This window comes from Belonocnema kinseyi, chromosome 6 (assembly GCF_010883055.1).
Source record: "Belonocnema kinseyi isolate 2016_QV_RU_SX_M_011 chromosome 6, B_treatae_v1, whole genome shotgun sequence".
In the NCBI taxonomy this organism is placed as follows: domain Eukaryota; kingdom Metazoa; phylum Arthropoda; class Insecta; order Hymenoptera; family Cynipidae; genus Belonocnema; species Belonocnema kinseyi.
This window is the reverse complement of record NC_046662.1, coordinates 135,556,467-135,566,389: the sequence shown is the minus strand read 5'-3', so window position 1 is coordinate 135,566,389 and position 9,923 is coordinate 135,556,467. Positions and strand designations below refer to the sequence as shown.

General features: G+C 34.3%; 1 protein-coding gene across 3 annotated transcripts in view; it reads right to left on the bottom strand.

Annotated features, from left to right (window-relative positions):
• LOC117174242 (CLK4-associating serine/arginine rich protein-like) overlaps positions 1 to 9,923 on the bottom strand; it is a 192,334-nt gene that overhangs the window by 134,219 nt on the left and 48,192 nt on the right. The window lies entirely within an intron of this gene.

Genomic DNA, 9,923 nt, shown 5'->3' with positions numbered 1-9,923 from the left:
AAGTTAGACTAAGGATGGAATTGTAAATATATGTACAGGGAGCGGTGGCCCTCAAACCCGTAAAAGGGAGAGATTAAATACATACATACATACATACAAGTACTTAATTGAAGAAAATAATCCAGTCTGAATTTAAACCACTTAAAAATAACTTAAGTGACAATAGGCGAGTTGCTCAGAGTAGTTTATTATCTAATAAAATCTTAAAAAACCATAAGATTAGAAATTGTAAATAAAGAAGGAAATACTCTATGTCAATATCAATTAACATCAACATTAAAATACAACTATTTCCTCGATTTATTGTCATTAAAATTGCAAGCAATTGATCTTTTGTGTATAATTAACAATTCTGTAAGGTCGGTTGTTTCTGATGAAGATGACATCGAAAGTAAAAAATTTAGTGTAAGAGATATTTTAATTAATAGAATGAATGGATATTATTACTCAAAAGTTATGCATTTAAAGGAACCACTCGAGAATTTAGATAAACTTCAGGAATTAAAACAGACTGAGAGGAACGTAACATCGCTATGAGTAAGGAAACAATTGTATAACATGACATATATAATTAAGGGTCACTCCATAAATGATCACATGAAACCGATTGCGGTCATATTATAGAAAAAACTGTAATTGGTCTATAATTATTTCTTATATTTCTAGATTCGATTCGTGCATTTTAAGAATTATAAATGTTTTTTATTAATCCAGAAAAAAGGGTTGAAATCATGTAGACGAGCAGAAAATGGCGATAGCATGTTATTTTTTAAATAAATTAAACACTAAAGTTACTTGTTTTAAATTAAGTAGAGAGCAACAGTGTGATCAGGGATGATTTAAATTTAGTATCTATAATGATATTTTAGAGTTGTAATTGAAATAGGAGAGGAATAATTTGTTTGAAGTGACCTATCAAAATCTGTGACTATCGCAAACTTTGATCATTTATTATAAACAAAATATACTACAGAAAATTGTAAAACTCGTTTAGAAATAAGGATTGGTATCAACCTTTTGCAGGGTGTTACGTAAAACTGCTCATCAAAATTTATTCTTCAAGATATTCGTCCTCGAAAACCTGAAAATTAGTAAAAACACCACTTTCAAACTCGCTTATTCCCGAATACACATTTTTAAACAAAAATTTATCTGCGCGAAAAGGTTGATACCAATCCTTATTTCTAAGCAAGTTTTACAATTTTCGGTAGTACATTTTGCTAATAATAAATGATCAAAGTTTGCGATAGTAACACATTTTGTCAGGTCACTTCAAACACATTTTTCCTCTCCTATTTCACTTATAACTCTAAAATATCATTATAGATGATAAATTTATATCACCCCTGATCGCATTGTTGCTCTCTACTTAATTTTAAACAAGTAACTTTAGTAATTAATTTATTTTAAAAATTACATGCTATTGCTATTTTTTGCACGTCCACCTGTTTTCAACCATTTTTTCTGGCTTGATAAAAATAATCATTCATGGAGTGACCCGTAAGAAAGTTAAAAGCCTGAAGAAGGAAAGTAGTATGAGAGCAGAAACGCGCGCTTTAATGAAAAGTTAGTTTACGGACACAAATATGAAAAGGGAGTTATGAATGCTTTCATTATGGAACCGGGCGAGACAGATAAGCAAAAATGGTCTGTCGAATTTAAGCAAGGTGAAGAAGTTACCGAAGATTATTTAAAACCGGAGGGAGAGATAAAAGCAAACAAGGTAGACCTCGTAAAAACTCAAGAAATGTTTTGTGAATTTAGAGAATTAGAGAAAGAATCAGTAATCGCCAGCACCCCGGACGAAGTCTACTCAGCACCATAAGATAACGTAAACGCAGACCCATCGAGTTACAAGGAAGCAAAGCGTTTAAAAGACAAAGGCAAATGGATAGGAGCGATTGGAAAAGAACTCGACTCAATGTCCAAAAATACAGTGTGGCGAGTAGTAAATCGGCCACAAAATTAACAAACGAGTGAGGAAACTAACAAAGTCAACTCAAAATATGTGTTCAAACAAAACATTTAGAGTAACGGTAGCGTGAAATACCCGGCGCGTTTGGTGGTAAGGGGCTCTCAGGATAAAAATGTGTATGAACTCAGTGAAACTTATGCTCCGGTTTCCAGACTGCCTCATGTAAGAGCCTTATTTACAATCATAAAGAAATTTGACCTTGACGTATGTCAGCTTTGCAAAAGACCGCTTTTCTCAACGGTAATATAGATAAAGAGATCTATATAAAAATTCCATAGAGAGCGGAAAATTTAAAGAGGAGAGTAGAAATCAGGTGTGTGAAGTAGAGAGAGCTCTATATGGGTCACGCATAAGTCCAAAGCAGTGGAATGACAAAATTTACGGAAGTAGTTTTGAGTTTAACACTTAAAAATGCAGGTTTAGAACCATGTTTGTTCACGTGGAGGAATGGCAATAAACTTCTCTTGCTGTTTCTAAACGCGGATGACATAATTCTGGCTTCCCTACCGATCGAAATCTCAGAGTATATGCTAAAGATTCTCAAGGCTCTGAAAAGCTCTGAGAAATTCTCCGCAAGCACTCTGGTAGATATATTTAAAGGTCCAGATAGCTTGTTTAAATGGTTTGAAGGCTTTAAAATATCCTTTCTAAAATTGAAATAGAAATACTATCATAAATAACAAGCAGAGAGGCTGTTAAGCTTTTGGATTAAAATTTAGAAAAAGATTTTTTTAAATTTCATAGTTAATAGCCTAAAACATAATAATTCGGAATCTACGGGTTTCGATGATTTCAGATATCTAACTTTTTTTCACATGTTTAAAATTGGAACTGATACAACGTTTCTCGTAAACGGAATGAGATAAGCCAAAAAATAATATTTTTGAATTCAACTTGAAAATGGTACATTAGTATATAAGTCATAATTATAAATAACTATAATGAGAAAAAAAGAGTTAATAATTTGAAGAAAAATTTAAAAGGGAGAGTCAGGTTAGCGGCGGCCAACTGCTGTAAATAACTCTGTCCGCCCGGTACGTGACGAATACAAAAGAACCATTATATGACCGTCGCATTACTCTTAAAAGGACCTCTAAAAGGACCTTGAAAAGGAGCCAAACCTTTCTGACTATCTCTGAAATTAAATCATTCAAATCGAACCTGCAGATAGTCTCAAACCGGCCAGGCTATTTCGCCTGAGAATACTCTGAGATTGCTATCGCTACATATATAAATATCGCCCATGGTAACAACGCAAGTCGCAAACTGGGCGAGAAAGATGCGAGTATGTGGTTATGAGGGAGAGGTTGGAGAATTAGACAAAACAGAACTAAATGCCCCTTAAAGAGAAATGATAGGATGTTTGTTTTACTTGGCGGCCGCGACGACACTACACATCAACTACGCATTAGATGTTTTAGAAGGCAGCAGGTGAACTCGGTGTCAATAAATTCGAAATCCAAATGGCGGATCCAATATGGCGGACTAGTAAACTAAATATATTTTTTTTGTTTTTTAAATTTGTATAACTGGGTTTTCAAGATCGCTGGTTACGAATCCGAAGTCAAAAATTTGAAGACGAAAAATGGCGATCTAATATGGCAGGCGTATATGATAAATAAACTTTTAATTTTTTTAAAATTGGTATAAGGGGGATATGGAGATAGCTGATTGCGATTCCGATGTCAAAAATAAAAATAAAGTGAATGTAAGATTTATTTTATGAAAATAAAAATGAAGGATTCGATATCATGGAAAGTTTATAAATAGGAATTAACCTACTCTAGCTAAAATAAAAAATAAGAAGTTTTTTGGATATGATCTTGGTGAGTGTAAATTCTGAATGACAAATTGATCGCTATAAAAGGACAGGATATGATTTAAAAACGTTGAAAATATAACAAAAAACAAGTATAGTGTGTACCTATGTAAACGTAATACATAATTTATTCACACATAACACAAAGTATTTGAAATTATTCAATATCAAAATCATCATTATTACAATCGTGGTTGCCTTCATCTTCGGTATTTTTACTTGTTCTTATCTTCCGTCGAATGTCCTCTTTTTTTCTGTGTTTTTCTGTCGCTTGCTTCGGAGACGTTGATTGAAGATCTACCACAGCCACCGCGGCTAGTCGCGGTGTTTGATTCTGGAGCTAACCCCAACGCCGATTCGTCAGCTGAGATGACAAATTTATCCATATATTCTTTAGATTTTTGTAAAAATTTTGCTTTCGTGCGACTAACTTCCTGTCACCTTATGCCTGAAATACTAATAAACTCGAAAATTTGTCAATGCATTATGAAATACACTGCCCTACAAAAGTTTGGACTCACTTAGAAAAATCTTTTTTTTTGTATTTATCGCTTTAATTATACCGGAGCTATAAAAATGTCTCTTTAAAAGGTTGATTGTTTTCGAAATTCTGTTTAAAATTCCAGCGGGCGCGCTCTCGTAAAATTTACGACAATTGCCCAAATACCCCTCCCCTACATGAACCACTTATTATTATGCGCTGATCTTCCACCTATTCCAAGATGAATCTCTTTCTAAACTCTAGGCCAACGATTTTGCAAAGAATTGTTTGTTATGCGCGTCTTTATGTGTAAGTATATTACCTATCCTATACTATGTCATGTGATTTTCTCCATATTTAAATTGTCCCACAGTGGGACCAAATCGCTAAAGGCTGGCCAAAAGTATAAAATAGGGCAAATTATGTTACTCGGGGGTTTTTTGGGTCGCTGAATACGAATTCGATATAAAAAATTTCGATTTCGGATTTCGGATTGGAAAAATAATATGGGGTTTTCTAAAGGTGGCGCTTGTGACTATTCTTTATTTGAAAATTTCTCGGCTGTTTTACATGACGACATTTCGGAATTGTTTCGTGAAAAGTGATAGGCGTGAATTTCAAGGGGTTGTCGAATATTATTGATGGTTTGGGAACAACACATAGTCTTTTGAAGGTGCCTTGTGCGATTATTTTCAATAAAAAAATGTTATGGCTGCTTTTTTTTATTAAAAATTTTGTGGCTATTTTACATGAAAACACCTTGGAATTCTTTCGTTAACTTGGATAAACCCGAATGTCGTAAAATTTACGACACGCGCTCGCTCATGAGAAATCACAGGGCGCGCCCGCTGAAAGCTTAAAATAAGCGCAAGCTGAAGACAATTTGTCTAGTTTTTAAGTCGATATTGCAGAAACAGTGTGTATTTTAATGTTTTCTTCAATTTTCAATAACTTCCGAAATAGTCAACATTTTTCAATGTTCTTGGGTTCATTTTGAAGCTTTTTTCACCGTATCACAACAGCTTATGAGTATGAATCGTAAATAAATTCTTTTCGAATTGCAAGAACTTGAAGTTGTAATAAAAAATTTGGATAAATTTGAAAACATCTTATCTGCAGGCAAATCAGTATAAAAGTTAAATAAATATATATTTTGGGGAAATTATATAGAAAATTCATGATTATATGTGTCATATATTTTACAAAAATATTTTTGTTACTGAATATAATATTTGAAGTTTTCCAAATTTTTGTTACAAATTCAAGTTCTTGCAATTAAAAAGAAATTCATACTCGTAAGCTGTTGTGATACGGTGAAAAAAGCTTCAAAATGAGCCCAAACCATTAAAAAACGTTGACTATTTCGGAAGTTATTGACAATTTAAGAAAACATTGAAATTTACACTATTTTTGAAATATCTACTTAAAAACTAGACAAATTGGCTTCACCCTGGGCTTCTTTTAAACAGAATTTCGAAAAAATCAACCTTTTAAAGAGACATTTTTTAGCTCCGGTATAATCAATGCGATAAATACAACAAAAATTTTCTAAGCGAGTCCAAACTTTTGCAGGGCAGTGTATAAGTGCGAAGAATTCACCATTTTTTTGAATATTTGATAAAAAAATTATACGGGAGACAGAATAGCAGCTATAGGCAGAAAAATCTTGTTTCTCTCTAACAACAGATGTCTAGTTAGCAAGCTCAAACTTGTTTTAATGCGGAACATGGTAGACCTCTTTTTGTATCCATCCATAAATATGATTTTTCAACTTCAAAAAATTATTTGTTGTATTTCTGTGCCTCAGCCATCTTGTAGAATGAACAACCACTTCTTTTCACTGCCTGGCCCACATTCGCATTTGCATGTTTTTTCAGCATCTTGCGCACGCACGAATCTTCGCACTCGACTACTAGATTCGAAGTGATACTTCCGGCAAGTTTTTGGTACATTTTTTGTTTAAATCCCGGAATTCGATGGCTCCAACTGTCCTTTAAGGAAATACATTTAAATAATCGTATGGAAAAAACATATATTTTGAGGTCCCGGAAGCTGGAATTACAACATTGTCATATCGACTTCGGCACTATGCCATAATTTAGTGCGTGTTTAGTGCTAGTTTATGCTGGTATGCAAAACGCGAAAACTATTAGCGTTATTAAGATCTGCTTTGCGCAGGAATTTAGTGCTAATTAAGTGCTAATATAATCTGCAAAAACTAAATTTTGTGCCCGGTATTTTTTATAAAAAACATGTAGTAATGCTGGCTTCAGGTGACCCTGCGATGTGAAATTTGGAAACTATTAGTGATATCAAGATCTGCTTTGCGCAGGAATTTAGTGCTAATTAAGTGCTAATAGATTCTGCAAAAACTAAATTTTGTGCCCGGTAATTTTATGAAAAATATGTGGTAATGCTGACTTCAGGTGACTCTGCTATGTGAAACTCGGAAACTATCAGTGATATCAAGATCTGCTTTGCGCAGAAATTTAGTGTTAATTAAGGGCTAATTTATTCTGGAAAAACTAAATTTTGTTCCCGGTAATTTTGATTAAATACATTTAGTGATGCCGGCTTCAGGTGACCCTGCTATGCCAAACTCGGAAACTATTAGTGATATCCAGATCCTCTTTGCTGAGGAATTTAGTGCTAATTAAGTGTTAATATATTCTGCAAAAACTAAATTTTGTCCCCGGAAATTTTGATCAAAAACATGTAGCAATGCTGGTTTCAGGTGACGCTGGTGTTGTGAAACTTGGAAACTATTAGCGGTAGCAAATTCTGCTTTGCGCATGAATCTAGTGCTAATTAAGTGCTCTGGATTTGTGCTATTCAAAAAATTCGGGCACTTTTTTTTACCAAAAACGTGTAGTAATGCTAGCTACAGGTGACTCTGATATGCAAAACTCGGAAACTATTAGCGGTATCAAGATCTGCTTTGTGCAGGAATTTAGTGCTAATTAACTGCAAATATATTCTGCAAAAACAAAATTTTGTGCCCGGTAATTTTGATTAAAAACATGTACTAATGCCGGCTTCAGGTGACCCTGCTATGTGAAACTCGGAAACTATTAGTGATATCCAGATCTGCTTTGCGTAGTAATTTAGTGTTAATTAAGTGCTAATATATTCTGCGAAAACTAAATTTTGTGCCCGATAATTTTGATCAAGAACATGTAGTAATGCTGACTTCAGGTGACTGCTATGTGAAACTCGCAACCTATTAGTGATATCAAGATCTGCTTTACCCAGGAATTTAGTGCTAATTATATGCTCTGGATTTGTGCTATGCAAAAAATCCGGGCACTTTTTTTTACCAAAAACATGTGGTAATGTTGGTTTCAGGTGACTGGTGTTGTGAAATTCGGAAACTACTAGCGGTATCAAATTATACTTTGGGCAGGAATTTAGTGCTACTCAAGTGCTAATATATTCTGCAAAAACTAAATTTTGTGCCCGGTAATTTTGATCAAAAATATGTAATGTTGACTTCAGGTGACCCTGCTATGTGAAACTCGGAAACTATTAGTGATATCAAGATCTGCTTTGGTCAGGAATGTAGTGCTAATTAAGTGGTAATATATTCTGCAAAAACTAAATTTGGTGCCCGATAATTTTGATCAAAAACATGTAGTAATGTAGTAATGCATAGCAGGGTTTACCTGAAGCCAACATTATTACGTGTTTTTGATCACAATTACCGGGCACAAATTTTAGTTTTTGCAGAACATATTAGCACTTAATTAGCACTAAATTCCTGCGCAAAGCAGATCTTGATATCACTAATAGTTTTCGAGTTTCATAACAGGGACCATCCATATACCACGTGGAGAATTTTGCACCACTTTTTGACCCCCCCCCCCCCAGCGGACAGCCGTGGAATTTGGACAAATATCCCTCCCCCATACTTTGTTCACGTGGACGTATTTTATAAAAATATAGATATTATTAGTCTTCAAAATGTCAGGGAGGTCGCGACAATTCCATGGACGTCATTTGAGTACTCACTAAAATTTCAGATTCTTTTGTTTTCATATGTCAAAAGTTCGAAACTCGTTGAGTAGCTAACAGCTGTTGGTGCATTTTGCAATAATTTATCGTTAAACTGGTCCGAAATTCGAATGAAAAAACGTCATTTTAGTACTCTTCAAACCCACGGGGAATGATTGTTTGGATGTTAAAACCTAACAATAAGTTTGACTGGCAGCTCCTTAGTGGTGCCAAAGTTGACTGGCAGGCTGTCAAACATGCCAAAAATTCAAGTCAAGATAAGTGATTTTAGTACTCTTGAAACCCATTTTTGCGAGCTGTGAATTTGCATAAAAAGTGAGATTTTCGTAGTTTCTTTATATATATAATTTTTATAGAAGTATCCTAAAGATTAAAATTTTAGTTAATGAAAAGGACAAAACTTTCATCCGGTTGCTGATTAAAATGTCAGTCAACTTTAGCACTACTTAGGAGATGACAGTCAAATTCTTTGTTAGTTGTTTGCACCAAAACAATCATCCTCGATGGGTTTGAAGAGTACTAAAAGGATGTTTTTTCACTAGAATTTTTGACATGTTTGACAGTTTCCCACTTAACTTTGGCACCACTCAGGAGCTAATAGTCAAATTCTTTGCTAGTTGTTTGCACTAAAACAATCATCCTCAATGGGTTTGAAGAGTACTAAAATGACATTTTTTCACATGAATTTTTGACATGTTTGACAGTTTCCCAGTTAACTTTGGCACCACTCAGGAGCAGCAAGTCAAACTTATTGTTAGCTGTTAGCACCAAAAAAATCATCCTCAATGGGTTTGAAGAGTACTAAAATGAGGTTTTTTCACTCGAATCATTGACATGTTTGACAGTTTCCCAGTTAACTTTAGCACCACTCAGGAGCTGCCAGTCAAACTTATTGTTAGTTTTTAGCACCAAAACATCATCCTCAATGGGTTTCAAGAGTACTAAAATTACGTTTTTTCAATCGAATTTTTGACATGTTTGACAGTTTCCCAGTTAACTTTAGCATCACTAAGGAGCTGCCAGTCAAATTCTTTGTTAGTTGTTTGCACCAAAACAATCATCCTCAATCGGTTTCAAGAGTACTAAAATGACGTCTTTTCACTCGAATTTTTTACAAGTTTGACAGTCTGCCAGTTAACTTTGGCAAAACCCAGGAGCTGCCAGTCAAACTTATTGTTAGTTTTCAGCATCTAAACAATCATTCCCCGTGGGTTTCAAGAGTACTAAAATTACGTTTTTTCACTCGAATTTTTGACGAGTCTAACGATAAATTGTTGCAAAATACACCAACAGCTGTTAGCCAGTCAACAAATTTCGAACTGTTGACTATGAAAACAAAAGAATCTGAAATTTTAGTGAGTACTAAAATGACGTCCATAGAATTGTCGCGAGCTCCCGGACTATAAAAAGTCCAAACGGAGCGATGAATTGGCTGAAAAAATTCGAATTAGCTTAGGAACGTGAGCTTAAACATGATTTGAATTTGAAAGAAAAAGTCGTGAAAAAAATAAAAATAAAAATTATATTGTGTCTGAGCACAATATAAAAATTGGAATATACCTAGAGTATACCTTGTCTCATTACAGTATATTTTTTCACAGATTTAGGGAAATGTGTGTCCACGTGGATTCTAGCTC